At 43.0% G+C, this 13,374-nt stretch overlaps 1 protein-coding gene across 7 annotated transcripts in view; it reads left to right on the top strand.

The window, feature by feature from the left end:
- The window catches only part of LOC131101748 (CUB and sushi domain-containing protein 3), a 234,036-nt gene that overhangs the window by 47,072 nt on the left and 173,590 nt on the right, over positions 1-13,374 (top strand). The gene's annotated exons all lie outside the window — the stretch shown is intronic.

The following is a 13,374-nucleotide window of genomic DNA, read 5'->3' as shown; positions in this document are numbered from 1 at the left end:
CGTTAGTCATAAAATTAATCAATGGAACCATGAATTTAGCCAAAATGTCCCTGGCGCTGCCCAAAACCTCAAAATGCTACCAAGAGTGACCTCAGAAGACCTCTGATCACTGGATGAGCTCCTCCGTAGCTTTTTGCAACCAGAGTGAAACAAGGTGTGGAGAATCTACCATCTTTTGACACGCTGGCCTTTCAAGTTGCAGCTTTTCATGATGACATGAAGGAAAATCCTCCTTCCTCTTGGACATGATGCCGCCTCCGACTCGCCCCGGGCTGGATGAGCTACGGACCACTTTGTAAAAAATAAATAAATAAATAAAATAAAGCAGCAGGCTTCACTACACATCTTAAAATGAAAAAACAATTCTTAGGCTAAAGCGTGTGTTGTCCTGCCCTCCTGCCCCTCCACAATGCGGGTTTGTGGTCACTCACGATCTCTTTGTGCTTGGAATTTTGGAGTTTCACTCCGTTGCGGTGCTTCATAAATTATAAAATATATATAAAAACAAAATATTAAAATTTAGATAAAAATATAATTTAAAAAATCCAACATATATTATTAAAAAATAATATTATATATATATTTTGCCTCCATTAAGCATAAACATGGCTAAATGAACTCTTACAAATTCCGAAGACTCATTCAGTATTCTAAACTGGTCACAAGGTGTCAGTAATGTTGCTGTAATGTTCAGGGAGACACACAAGCACCAGACATGATCTGATCACCACTTTTTTTTTTGGTTTGAGTTGTCTCACAACAGGCCCAATCATTCCTAGCATGGGCTATTGTCAGCAACACACACAAGCATGGCTTTCATTTATGCCTTAAGTTGTATGATGTTCTGATTACTATACTGGGTAATACAAACCAGTACAGCATATATTGGGTAATACAGGTGCATAGGGGTGTTATTTTATGTCGAGTGGACTCTCATGTTAAATGTATTTAGACTGTTTTTTTATGCCCTAACTATGAATATATTCCATTTATAAATATGAATTCCTACTTTAGCACACAGTCGGGAGTGGAACCAATTAGCCACAACAGAGGAGGCAAAACTGTAGACATACTGTATGTATGCACATACTGTAAAATGCTAAAATGTTGCCTATTTAGGGTATTTTTCTTTTAAAAGTCACATCAGAGTTGAAGATCATGCCGTTAAATGGCCGTTAAGCATATAAAAGAGTTAATATATAACATATAAAAGAGTTGTAAAACTCATACTGGAAGTCGTACCCGCTGTAAAGCAGCAAAAACGCAAGTCAACTCAGGACGTCTAACGCTCCTCCCTGAAGGGTTCGGCCAGTCTTTGTTTTTGCCCCTTCATGCAGCATTTGAAGAATAAGAAGCCGCCGCACCGATTGTGGCATCGCTAGATCTAACGTGTGCGGCGGCGGTTCAAGCAACAGCGTCCCACGGTGAGAGGACTGCTTTCCAGTAAATATCAGGAGGACTCATTCTCCTCTCTTGATGACCCAAATCTCTTTGCCTCCGCTTCTTAGAAGCACGCCTCGCACACGATTCATCTTGTTAAATAAACGGGACCTCGGTGTGAACGCGGGCCGAGTCTCCTGACTCGTGTTGGCGATGCGATGCAGACCTATTTCCTCAGGTGCTGACGCACGCTCAGCCCTGTTTACAAAGCCAAAGGAGTCCGCCATTCTCATCTAATATGCATTTGTGGTGTTGAACGCTACCCTGCCGCTGAACTTGGTGGGTTTGTGGGACACGGCGCTTGGATTCTACATGCATCTCCTGGGCACCGTGCTGGCATCTGTGCAATTCTGCTGGGTGGAGCTGTTCCACTTCTGGATTCTCCTCCACACTCGCCACGTTAGACATTACATGCGTCATCTTTTGCCTTCCTGAGCTTTGCCTTTGAATGCAAGCCAAAACCCACGGTAAACTACCGATTGGAACCGTAACCGAACTCCTCCGAAGAACGCAAGTTCTCCAGAAGCTAAAGATAAATTAGCACCAAGTCTAAAAACATTGGAATTGCCAACTGTGGTTGCTGTGCTTTTTCACACAAGATGGCAGTAGCTGCGTGAGACGTAACATCTTTATTTGCCTCTGCGTGCGCTTTAAAATGTCGCAGCTTCTGGTGTGAAACCACCCCGCACTTAACTCATACAGCCGCGTGCGCTTCGCCTCTGTTCCAACATCGGTTCTGTTGCTGCCGTGTTGTCCAACACCCTTGCCAAAAATGACCATGTGGTCACAGAGGGCCATGTTTCCCTTGCCACAAGTCATTAGTTGAATTTCTATTAATGCATATCTTTAGGGCTGCATGCGCTTTAAAATGTTGCATGACCTGAGGGCCACCAGCTGTCTGCACTGTTGTTTTTCCAATGGACATTTTTATTGGTTATGAATTCCGACTGAGCAGCTTGCTCCTTGTCGCTGTTCCAACATTGGTTCTGTTGCTGCTGTGTTGTTTGTAAGACAGCTATGTTTTCCTTTCCACATTCCATGTGCTCCAAATGATTCTAATCATTGTAAACAAATCAATTATCACTTGCTTCCACCGCTTTGCGGTTCAATAATGATGAGGCGTCGCTACATGTCATCATTTGAATGCATCGTTAAGTTTTCAACTCTGTTTACGGAAACATGACAAAAGGCTCCGTTATTAAGATGTGCGGCTTTTTTGCAAATGTCACGCCATTGGAAAGCACAGCTGTAATCCATATCTGTGTGTGTTGAAACGCTGGCCACATTTGTTTGTGTGCAGGCCTAAACGCAATCTAACACCATGCATTACAAACCCGGCGCGTGCGTCGGCGTCTGATTGGCTTCGATCCACTGGATGTCCAGCTTTGAAAATGTGTTTGGTGTCTGCTTAGTGTTGGTATCAACACAGGAAGGTGTCGTCCAGTCAATAATGTCTGCATTGAGCAACGTTGCAGGTGAAAAGGTCACAAAACCCTGAAATAGATCAAACGCTTTGTAAAGTTGTAACGTCGCCGTTAGCTGAGACGAGTTCCTCATTTACTTGAGTAAACACTAAAATTGTAGGCTTTTAAATCATTGACTCCGGGAACGCACCGAGCAAAGCATTTTTTACCAGCTGCTCGGTCTTGTTTGTTGATGGTTGCTTATGGCCGCTGTCAGCCATCTTGGCAGACCTGTTATGATAATAACGTGCTATTGAGGTCGGAGAGGAATCAAACCAGACTGCAAACTTTTTTTTTTTGTTTTTTTCCAGCTGCTCCCCAGTGGAGAACTATAAGCCGGGATTCTCTGGGCCGCCGAGCTGAAGCCGAGGGCATCCATCTTTAGTTGGGTCAGGGGTTTAGCGGCAAGGTTTTAGGGGGTAAAGACAAGATTGTTACTGAGGTGAAGGTTGAGGAGGTCGATGCGCTTGTCTGTCCTCAAATTGCTTTTCGACGAACAAATAGTGATGCTGGAACTGATACTGCAGCCAAAACATGAATACTAGTTGTTCTATTTGGGCTGAAAGAAGGTGAGCACTGCTTGGGATACTCGATTTGGGGGACGCCTCTGGCGCATGTAGGGGTACGAAAGCTGCTCATGACAATTGCAGCCATCTTGTGGGGTGAGCTATTTAGCGTTTTACCATATTTTTACTGTATTTTCCGAACTATAAGTCGCACTTTTTTCATAGGTTGGCTGTTCCTGCGACTTATACTCCAGAGCGACTTATAAATGAAAAAAGTGTTTATGTTACATAAACACTGGACACCTTTTCTGTTCATGTTTGTTTTTTGTGTAGCTGAATGAGCATTGTGTTAGCATATCTTACACCTATTCAGCCTGTTCTCTATTCTTTTATTGGTAGAACTTACCTTCCAAGAGGACGTAATGTCTGTTTTGGCCAAGCAGTTTGTCAAATAAATTACCCGCAAAAAATGCGACTTATGCTCCAGTGCGACTTATGTATGTTTTTTTCTATGATGCATTTCTGGCCTTGTGCAACTTATACTTTGAAGCGAGTTAGTCCATAGTCCAGAAAATACAATATTTGGAAAGCGTATCTCTGTATTAAACCATTACAGCAGCAACTGAGCCAATGTTGTAATCGCAGAAAGCTGCTTAGCTAGCATTAATGGTGCTGATGAGTTTGTTGCAAAAAACAATAAATAAATGAATAATAATAAATAAATAATGTAATGTGCATCGGTTTTACACCAACAGTTGAGCAGCAACATTTTAAAGAACATACAGAGGTAAATAAAGCTGCTCATCATGCCTCAAACACAGCTGTTGCCGTCTTGTGGAGCTAGCTTTTTAACATTTTAGTAATGATAATAATAATATAATGATGATGAGTGCATGAGAAAGCATACTTATCTTTAGGAAAGCAACAGAACCGGTGTTGTAGTAGCGATAAGGATCAACCCTCGACGAGTAGCATTAATAGCACAGGTGATGTAATCACAGCAACACCTGAGTGGCTACATTTTAAAGCGCATGCAGAGGTACATAAAGCTGCTCCTGGTGCTTCAGATATGTCCCCCCCCACAGCTGCCACCATTGTAGTCCCTTTTTGGAGCAACTTGCTGTTGTAGACCACGCATCCAGCGACTATAAGAGTAGTTCATGAAATGGAGTAATTGTGCTTGTTGAATCCTTCACTGCCTGCTACACAGTACAACACGATAGAGGGCAGTTTGTGTTCCAAGGTAGTTGATCCCCCCCCACTGACCCAGTTTGTTAGCAGTAATCCTCTACAGCGCCCCCTTACACCTCCATAAGTAAGTCTCTCATCCCCTCGCTCGGGAGGACACACCGAGGTCATGCTCTTGTAAGCAATGTCGGAAGAAAACACATGTTCAAAGAACACACATATACACACACACACACACACACACATGCACACACACATATACACAAACGCCCACACAACGGGAGACTGCATGCAAGCACACTGGCAACACAAAGGTCATGAAAACATTGTGTGCAAACAAGAAAATACACATTTGATGTTGTGATAATACTATTTGGGTAAACTTTTTGGGGGGATGCGTGATTTACATATCTGTGTGCATGTGTGTGTGTGTGTGTGTGTGTGTGTGTGTGTGTGTGCATGTGTGTGCTTGTGTATGATGTCTTTGTGCACTTGTGCGAGTTCTAATGGAGGTGTGTTTATCCCTGAGGTCTTAGTATTTCATCTCCTCCCAGTTCAGTTCTGCCCTGCAGGTGGGTAAGAGGTGTGTGTGTGTGTGTGTTTGTGTGTGTGTGTGCGCGTGCCACGATCCACACAACTTTGCCTATAGGTTAAAAAAAGACGGAAGGGAAGAGATAAGGTGCTCTTTTGAATTATGATTTTTGTGATTTTATTTCCCTGGTTGACCAGCATTATGGGGCCACAAAAGAAGAAGAGGAAGAAACAACTGTCATCGTTTGGGAGGCAAGGAACCACATTTTGCAATCATGTGATTTATCCTAGCCAATCAGTGAAGAAAAGGAGTTCTATATGTTAAATACAAAAGGAGTATGTAATACAAAGGAGTTATATATATATTTAAAAAGTAATTTATATGATTGAATATAAAATGTACATTCAACTAAATTAAATTTCAATAAATCATGTAATAGTAAAAAAGTCATAAAATACTACAATGATGTCCTGGGGTTCCATGTTTTCATTGATTTCAAGTATATTACACTTAAATATTGTAAATATTTCATGTTTAAATTTAATAAAAACATTTAATGATAAATATTTCATATAAAAAAGTTATAAAAATAAATATAGTCATATAAGTCATATAAGGAAATATAAAAAAATAATTATTATATTTTGATTGGTGTCCTAGTGAATTTAAGGCTGTGCATTTATGAGACATCCCCAGTATAACAGTATAAATAATTATAAATATAATGAATAACAATAATGAATATATTAGGCGCCATCAAGCTGCCCATTAGCCTCCTGACACACGCAGGCTGCAGGCGGGTCGACACCCAGGTGTTAGGCCGCTATTCCTGCGGGAGGGATCACTTTGATAAGCCAGGGAGGAAGGGATGAGCCCAGATGTTTGGCTTTGCCTTCAGACGAAGCAGCATGGAAGAATGTTGGCTGGAGGAGACGTATATAGTGTATATTGCCATTGTACAATCTCATGCGGAAAAAAGGCACTGCAGGGTTGCCAAAATATGATACGCTACAACCGCAATCATAAACATTATTGCTACATACTGAGCATAATGTACACAGGCGTACCTAATGTAGTGGCTGCTGCCGTGTTGCGTTTGGGCCGTTTGGGCGATGGGGCATTGCAGTTTGTGTGTGCAGTAATTGGCGAGCAGGGAGATGCTGCACAGTTGATTGGAGGTAGAGGAAGGAAGGAAAAAGCTTTGATGGGAAGTTGCTAAGATGCTAACAGCCATTGAGGAAATAGCTGGCCTTTGTATTTGACGTGTGTGATGTTTGCGTGCAGCATCCTGTCTGTTTCTATACGTCTTTGATCGGGGAAGACCCAGCTTTTTTTGTCCAATCACATCTTCAGCGGTCTCCTCAGCACAACATTGTGTGTTTCAGCGTTGGGGGAGTGGGGGGGTGTTATGGTTCCTGTGTGAATGTACTGCACGGACTCCCGTTATCTACGATTAGCACGTTCTGTCCTCTCGTCGGCACGTTTTGTCTGTGCAATATAACCAAGTCTTTCATCTGTGTCTGTCTCCTCTCTTAATATTAATTCAGCAGCGAGTGACCCCGTCTGTTCCTCTGCCGACTCTTTTATGAACGTCATTTATTCAGCGCTGATAAGCGGCTCCCTTTCCGTTTTCAGCCACAGATTACAATTGTAATCGCTACAATAACGTGGAGGCGCGCCGTCCGCAGTCAATTCCCGCCACTTTTCAGTCTGTCGTCCTTTTGACATGATGTACTGCGTGTATTCAGAATTGATTTCAATTTTTCACTTTCTGAAAGGCTTTTGGACACTTTGGCTTCATCAGGTGGGATCTCATCCGTGAATATTACTCATTTATTTGTAATTCTGTGCTACTTCTACATTCCCTGTTACCTTTTTTAAAATATGCATTTTACATATTATTCAACATCCTTTCAGTACTTGTGTAGTCATTGTGATAGCTATGAGGATATTCATTTCATGGAGGAAAGCAAAATGAGCATGTAGTACTTAGCTTTGGCCAGCAGTGGCGCTGTTGAACTACAGTCAAACCCCAGTTGATTCAGTTTTTGTCCAATTTTTGCTGAATCTTTGCTTCATTTATGTATTTTTGATTGATGCATGTTGCAAGCTAGTCAGTTTGCCCTGGACTGCATGGGCTTACATTTCCGTTGATTTCTGGTTCCTACATTTGTATTTGGAAGTATTGCCAATATAATTGTATTTTATTTTAATAGTATACTGCTGAGTACCGCCGGATGGAGGCCCTGTACCGCCAGCAGTGCTCCTGCCACAGTTTTACAATTGTGTGTATCGCCTGACCATGTTGACCCGCATATAAGACATTTTACCTGCTATTTGGGTGTGGTAATGTTGAACATTTGTACCTTTTGTTGCAGTTTGCATCCCTGTGTGATCTCCAGTTAATATTAAAAAAGACAAAACAAAGGCAGGAATTAGGAATGATATTTTGCTTAACAAAGTGCACAGTGTTCTCAGTGCTGAATCATAAATGGCAGTTCTCTTAAGAGTGTTTGGCAGCGCTCATCGCACTTGGAAGGACAAAGATAAGTACCCACTGTTCCACTTTTCATAAATATTTATAGCTGACTTTACATAATGGAGAAAGGAAACACTTGTAGGCGCCTGGTTGTACACCTTCTACCTCGCCGTGATGAATGAATATATGAATTCGTAGCGCCATTGAGCTAGCTTGCAATCTACCCGGTGAGGACGCCTGAAAGTGGATTCTTTGGGATCTCGGGGCCACAGGGATCCAGCATTGTCTTCCAAGTCAGACAAAATGACGTGGAAGACTTTCCCCGCCTGGTACACAAGTGTGTCGTTTCATGTGTGTGTATGTGAGACGTTCCAGTAATCCCAGCGGCTAAACTGGTAATCCCCTCAAGCTGCCCATTAGCCTCCTGACACACGCAGGCTGCAGGCGGGTCGACACCCAGGTGTTAGGCCGCTATTCCTGCGGGAGGGATCACTTTGATAAGCCAGGGAGGAAGGGATGAGCCCAGATGTTTGGCTTTGCCTTCAGACGAAGCAGCATGGAAGAATGTTGGCTGGAGGAGACGTCTCACCGAGGATCAACAATCCAATATCGGGATCAGAGAGTGTCCACCTTCATAGATACTCTACATTCCATTTGGGACACTTTCTACCGCAAAAATATCCTTTTGTAACGTCCTCCTGCGCTTGCTGTCACCGCTTTGACCTCAAGTCGTGGTAGATTGTGGATGGCCTTCTTCCAAGAGACAACACAAGTTTATGGCTTCCTACGGCAGGGAGGTGGGCTTCGTTGGGCTTCAGCAGGAGTAGAACCACACCTAGGAAGTGAATTAAAAAAAAAATTATATGAGACATCAACACGTGTTTTTATTCTTTTCTGTACAATATAAAGATACATTCATTCATTTTCTACCTATCCCAGCTGTCTTCGGGCAAGAGGCGGGGTCCACCCTGGACTGGTGGCCAGCCAATCACAGGGCACATATAGACAAACAACCATTCACACTCACATTCATACCTATGGACAATTTGGAGTGACCAATTAACCTAGCATGTTTTTGGAATGGGGGAGGAAACCCACGCATGCACGGGGAGAACATGCTAACTCCACACAGAGATGGCCGAGGGTGGGCGCGCTAACCACTCGTCCGCCATGCAGCCAAAAAGAGATACAAAAAGAGATAAAAAAAAGACCGCTAACTAATGCATTTACAAAGCCTGCCATTAAAAACCTCCAACAATTTTTTCTGCTTTTATATCCATGCCAGTTGACATATTGACATATGTAGAAAGGAATGCTACACCGAGCGTTAACCAAATTCTGAAGGTTTGGGGGCAGTCACTTCCCCAGTCCAGTCATACTAATACTAATAATACATTTTATTTGTATAGTGTTTTTCAAAATACTCAAAGATATTTTACAGAAAAAATGGAATTGAATAAAAGCAAGGAAACAGAGTAAAAGATACATTAAAATACAACATTCACAGCTAAAACATGGGTAAAAGCGGGGCACAGCAGTAATGACCCCTTGTGGCGAAGAGTCCATGTCCCTAAATGCACCATTTGAGACCGGCGATGCTTTTGAGTAAAATGTCCTCTCGTGGACCTGTCATGGACGTCATACATTTCTTTATCTTTGCAAGGCACACTCGCTGCGTCTTTAGCGGTTAGTGTTCGGAGGTCTTTCTTTCCTTGAGCCTCACGCCCACCCGCCATCCCTCCGGAGTTTAATGGTGAACTGCGTGGGCACGGGGATGGACGCGCCTGTCTCATTATTTGAAGACAAACACGCTGAGTCCTCTGGTATGTGGAAGTTGGCGCGCCACTCTGGAGGAATGGCTGTCTTTGGAGCGTGACGCAAACGCAGATGACTCAATCGCTCTGAAGGTTTGCGGCATCCGGTTTTCCAATTTCCAACCTCTTAATTGCAAACCATAAAAGGTGTTTCCAGCTGTTGTGTCCAATCATTGTGGACTAGCTTGCAGCTAGCTTGCAGCATGTCCACCGACATTGTTTTCCACCATGTTGTGGCGTGTTCTGTATCATGACTGCACTGCAACACGTCAGTCATGTTTTTGGAAGGTGTTGCAGTGTCTCGGCCGTGTTTGCGGAGTATGTTGAGACCTTTCCATCGTGCAACTGTTTGCTATAAAAAGGCAAGGCGTTGCCATCATTAGCAGAGACTTGTATTTTAGTCAAACACTGGAGTTGCTCTTAAAACACAGTTAATCGCTCAGGTGTGCACACATTTACGACAGCGGCAATGTTTAAAGATTTTACGTCGTCGAACTAATGGCGTTGAAACTCTGCCACGGAGGCAGCGGATGTCTGCAAAAGGCCCGGACGGGAGTGGAACCGGGAAACAATGCGTGTTCCTCTCTGCTCCATCGCGTCGCTCCATTATCCCGGCAGACACAAATACAAGAATTCAATTAAAAGAGCGTGTAGTGACCTTAACACGCATGCACGCGCACGGCCACGTGCACGGCCACGCAGCCTTTGTGGATGTATCAATTAATCACCATCTGTCACATGACCATTATAGGCCGTGTTTCCTCACTGGACCATAGGCTCCTTTCTTTGTTGTGCGTTCGAGCGCCATTGTTAGCCTCAGCTCCTTTTTGTTGTTAGCGCCACACTAATGAGTGCGTGCTTGAGCATGGTTACAAAAAGTATTCCAGCAAAAGCAGCTTTTGTTTTGTTTTCATAAAAGCACATGGATGCTGTCATATAATGCTATTTTTCAACATCTCATGCACGTTGTCCAACTCTAGCTTGATGCGGGAATTTAGACCGTTTTTGTGTGTGTAGCTTTAATGCTAATGAGCTGTGTTCATCCACAGAGTGTGTGCTATTGTGTCCTTTAACTTTGCACTGGTCCAACATAATAGATGTCATATTAACTTTGCACTGGTCCAACATAATAGATGTCATATTTCACATACAACAGCGGGACGTTGCGGAGTGGGACAGCAACACTAGCATGCGTGTGCGCTAACGTGCTAACATTACACTCACCTTTTAACAGCAGGGTATGTAGCATACTACAGTGGTATGAAAAAGTATATGAACCTTTTGGAATTTCTCACATTTCTGCATAAAATCACCATCAAATGTGATCTGATCTTTGTCAAAATCACACGGATGAAAAAACAGTGTCTGTTTTAAGTAAAACCACCCAAACATTTATAGGTTTTCATATGCAGATATTGGACTGTGCCAGTGACTTCTGTAAGTCTTTAGCAGACACTCTCGGGTTCTTTTTTTACCTCTCTGAGTATTCTCCGCTGAACTTTTGGTGTCATCTTTGGTGGACGGCCACTCCTTGGGAGAGAATTAACAGTGCCAAACTCTCTCCATTTGTAGACAACTTCTCTGACTGTCCATTGATGAACATCCAGACTTTTACAGATGGTTTTGTATCCTTTCCCAGCTTTATACAAATCAACAATTCTTGATCGCAGGTCTTCAGACAGCTCTTTTGAGCGAACCATGGTGCACATCAGACAATGCTTCTCATCAAGACAGCTCTTACCAGGTGTGTGTTTTATAGTGGGCAGGGCAGCTTTAAGCCGCTCATCAGTGATTGGGCACACACCTGACTTCAATTGTTTGGTAAAAACTGTTTTTTCATCTGTGTGATTTTGACAAAGATCAGATCACATTTGATGGTGATTTCATGCCGAAATGTGAGAAATTCCAAAAGGTTCAGATACTTTTTCATACCACTGTAGCTTTGCCTGTTCGCTGAAGAAAACCCAAATGATCAAACTCACAGCTCCCATGTTGGTAGCTGATTTTATTTCAGCATGTGTAGCAAAGCCTGTTTATAAAACTGTTCTTTGTGAAGTGGGGGCCGTATAAATGGCGGGTCGAGACGCAACGCAAAAGGTGATTTCTCTGTTATGACTGAGCGCCTCCCTTCTCCAAAGTGGGGCAAACAAGTGAGGGGGGATAATTGGTTTGTCTAAAGAGGCTCTCGGGACACAAATGGCTCCAGCTGGAACTTATTTTGAACCAATTAATCAATAACTATTTTTCTATGGTTAACTATTGTTTTTGATTTACCAATGTGAACATCCGGAGATTTCAACCTCTCAATAAGATTAATAATGTTTTCATTTGCTTCGTCATCCATGAAAACAGACCTGTTATCTTTGTGTTTTGGGCAAACTAAGACATTCCCACACAGCAGCATTGACTTTGGAAAACAGGGAGACATTTTCTCCTCTAATTGTTTGTGTTGGGTTCATATTGATTTGGTCCATCCGGGGCCGCACCGATTACTCGATGAATGGAAACAACAAAAAGAAAGTAGTTGCAGCAGAAAAGAATATGGTCAGTCAGATGCTACTGATGCTATGCGACTGGTGCCCATTCGCCCAGACGGTCGCACTAATTTGTCGGAGAATTATAGACAATTCAAGAAATCTGTTCGGGGATGTGGCACTCAGTGTTTTAGCATGAAGTACTGCTACTGAACATTGGCACTTTACTAGCAAGATTGGCATAGAAGTCTCCAAACAGTATTTACCTCATTGATGGCTGTGATGATAGCAGTATCCATCACATCTGCTCCCGATGCCCTGTAGCTGTTTGATATCCGGGGACCGTTATGGCCGAAGCCCATCATCTGCCTCACTCTCATGGGATCATTGGATGACCCCTCCAGAGCACGACCGTTCGCTTTTATTCCTTTTCATTTGCCCACCTGTCTGTTCCTACATGCTGCAAAATGTCACCGGCTTTATTTGGCGTGGTGTTAATGGCGTGTTGCACACACAGAAGGACGGCTGCATTTTACCCGCGCCGTCATCTTGCTTCCCGGCGTTCAGCACATCTTTAAAATGAACGTCTATTTGTATAGTTTGTATACATTTCGGTGGTGTGCAGTGCTGCATAGTGGGAGCGGAGCGTAGTCATTAATCAAGATGGAAGTTTAAAAAAAAAAAATGTGTACTCAGATTTGCTCCAATTGGCTCCACAATAGCGCCTGGAAGTGGACGTGGAAGGACACGCTAGTGAAAATGATTCATGGTGCTTAGCTAACACTATATATAGTCACCTGCCATTTTCAAGGTTGGTTTTTACACTTTACTTTCAAGAAAAGCCTCCAATGTGTTGAGAAAGCATGCGTCCGAGTGTTTGCCAACGCTTCTATTTCGCATCTTCAGCTGTGGAAAAGGTGTTTGGCTGTGGATGAAAGCCTGGGCGGGTCCACTGTTTAATTTGTTGATTGTGACTGCATCATGTTGTCGCCAAAGAAGTGGCAGAGGTTGTTATTGGATTGTTAAGGATCACAAGAGCTAGCATTACAAGGACCATAGTAGAGCTGGACATGTGCTACAATGCCAAATGACCACATAGACATGATATCATTTACATCTTTACATTTACATCAATACGCCTAAACCCGTTACGGCCATCCCTCGTTTAGCACTTTTAGTTGATTCCTGACCCGACTGCAATGAACGACTTTCTGCAATATAAGATATGTTTGTTTGTATGTTTTTTAACATTATTAGAGCCCTGTGAACATGACATAGCACCCCTATAGTCACCTTCACACTCCTATTATTCATCATGTACACAGCGTTGCACAACCCTTATGCTGCAGGAACTCCAGAGACGGCTGCTGGCTTGCAAGCCTGAAAGCTAACCACTTAGCTTTGAATTTATTTTTTCTAAATTTTAAAAGCCGAAAACCGCTTCCACATGGTATGGGAGGAAAACATGTTTTCCACTC

The sequence above is a fragment of the Doryrhamphus excisus genome, linkage group LG7 (genome assembly GCF_037039965.1).
Source record: "Doryrhamphus excisus strain RoL-2023G ecotype Guam linkage group LG7, RoL_Dexc_Guam_v1.1, whole genome shotgun sequence".
Classification (NCBI taxonomy): domain Eukaryota; kingdom Metazoa; phylum Chordata; class Actinopteri; order Syngnathiformes; family Syngnathidae; genus Doryrhamphus; species Doryrhamphus excisus.
This window is presented reverse-complemented; position numbering and strand designations above follow the sequence as displayed.